Source organism: Pinus tabuliformis, chromosome 4_2, assembly GCF_031772625.1.
Source record: "Pinus tabuliformis cultivar Carrire ecotype Pingquan chromosome 4_2, CPIR1, whole genome shotgun sequence".
Classification (NCBI taxonomy): Eukaryota; Viridiplantae; Streptophyta; class Pinopsida; order Pinales; family Pinaceae; genus Pinus; species Pinus tabuliformis.
The window spans coordinates 1,128,021,650-1,128,024,188 of NC_142304.1; positions in this window are offsets into that span (position 1 = coordinate 1,128,021,650).

The window sequence follows — 2,539 nt, forward strand, 5'->3', positions numbered from 1 at the left end:
TGTTCGAAGATGTGTTTTTCCTCAAAACTCTGTTTTGAGGAAAAAACAGAGTATTTTTGCTTTTATTGTACAAAAATCATGAAATTTTGTTTTCTTCATTGTAAATCCCTCCATCTGTAACCTTGGTCACTTTCCCTAGCCCCAGTAGCTCCAACCCCCTGCAAAACAAACAAAGCACAGGTCATTCAGTTCATCATATGCTCAATTGAAGTGAAAAAGTTCAAAAACAGAGTTTAAAAATAAAGTTAAATTCCAAACATTATGAAAGTGGGTTTTATGAGCCAAAAATTAAAAATATCTTTGTTTATAAGTCATTTCTTCAAATTGCAAAGTTCATTTGCACTCTTGAGCAAAGCAAAGTTGTGTTTGGAGGTGAGCAAGAGAAATTGGGAGAAGTTTGCTAAAAAACAGGGCCACAGCGCATTGGGTAACTGGCGCAGCGCACACACTGGGCGCGGCGCACTGAGCTGCGATCTTCAGTTCAAAATTGCACAGGCGTGGCGCATACATAGGGCACAGGGCGTTGGTTTTGGTGCGTGATGCACACAGCCAACAAGCCCAAAACTTCAAACATTTGCTCCAAAATCGCCCAAAACACGTGGATCGTCACTTGCTCAAGTAGGTTGAGCCTCTATCTTTGTTTTTAATCCAATCTTGGTGCTTGCTTGATGGTGGTTGTTGTATGGTGATTGTTTAAAGAAACCAAACCCTATCTCTTCAAAATTTTCAAAGAAAATTGTTGCCTAGGGTTTCAAACTGTTGTTTTGCTACCAAGTCCATCCTTTATTCCCTTACCACTCCCTTACTCCATTTCTCCCTTGATTTCCCTATTCCCTAAATTCACTAATCCCCTATCCCCATTCCCATTTCCCAAAGTCCCAAACTCAAACTCCCAAACCCTAGTCCTATAGAAAAACTAATAAATCCTTCCCTAATCCCCTGTTCCCTTAAATAAATCCTACCCCAACAGTCCCTAAATCCCTCACTATTTTTCCCCTCCTCAGTCCCTCATATCACTGTTTCCCTTGGTGGCAAAACTCAAAAACATCACAATCACCTACTTCTCATCAAAGCAGCTCCAAGACAGTTTGTCTATTAGCAGATATGGCATCTAATCCTTCATATGATTATGAAGAGGAGACCCACAGTGACTCACCTACAGAGGTACATGCACCCAGGAGGCCTCATAGAGGTGGCAAACATATTAGAGAAGAACCAACCACCCTTGCTGAATTACAGGCCTGCCCTCTTGCCATCTTTTGTTTTCAGCACCAGTCCTGCTATGAATTTTGTGAGAAGGTTGCTAGCATTCAGTTTCACCATGAGTTGGCCCGCTTATTTGTGTTTCATTTACATGATGGTCAAGCTACTCTAGCTGGTGTCACTTTCACATTAACACCAGAATCCATTTCACTAGCAACCGATATTCCCAACATTGGAGAGCAATGGAACAAGAGGCAGCAAATTGACCGGCAGCATTATGAACCGTACATCAAGCCTGGCTTTTTGAGACAGCTCAAGAGAGTGTTTCCTTTTCGGTACCTTAAAGATGAATATGCTCCTTTAATGAAACTGATCATGAAGTATTTCAGCTGTGAGGGCCGGTTCTCCCGTTTATATGCTTATCATATCAGGCTGCTGATGCATTTTACCCGAGTATGGATGATGAACATCCCTTACTTCATGTGCCAAAATATTGAAAAGATGACCACTCTAGTGCAACACAAGACTCCTCAGCAGCAGTTCAACAGTATTTACCATTTTGCTCTCATCAAAATTGTGGTCATCCATCAGCTTGGCTTATAGGGCATCACTTGGGAGGATTTCATCTCTCGTGAGTTTTTCAGAGCTCCTCAGGGACCTTCAGAGGCTTTGCATGAGACAGGTGGACCTTCTTATCAGCATGAGGGTCATGAGACACAGGCCATCAGTATGTCGGTGTTTATCACTTATTAGAAGGGCACTAGGCAGTTGTTCATAGCAGCAAAGCGAGTATTATCTCCACCTGGGGTGGAAGGGGTCTCACTTCCGACATTAGCACCATAGGTTCAGGACAAAGGCAAGAGGCCAATACAGGATGAGGGGCCTTTAGGTGAGTGAGAGACTGATTTCATCCTCATTGAGGGTGATGATATAAATGCGGGCCCGCAAAGTGAAAATCTCAAGGAAATCATCCAAGAGTAGCAGGCGGACATCAAGGCCTTGTCCCTCAACTTGGAGAGCCCTAAGTGGATCATAAAATACTTTGAGCAAAGGAATAAGCAGCTTTAAGATCAGCAAGCAATCATGGAGTTACAGAACATTCGGGAGAATCGCCAAGTTGCCCAAAGGAGGAGGGTGGAGTTCACTTCACTCGAGCAGGAGATCAATGTCAATCAAGAGTCTTGGCTTGAGAGAGCCAACATCCACTTAGAGAGATTGTTGGAGAAGGCCAACAAGGAGAAAAACTTGTTGAGACACATGGCTTTTCATTACATGGCAAGGAACAAAGTATGCAAGGCGCGAATCAGGAGTTTAAAGGCAAAATTGAGGAAGGCAT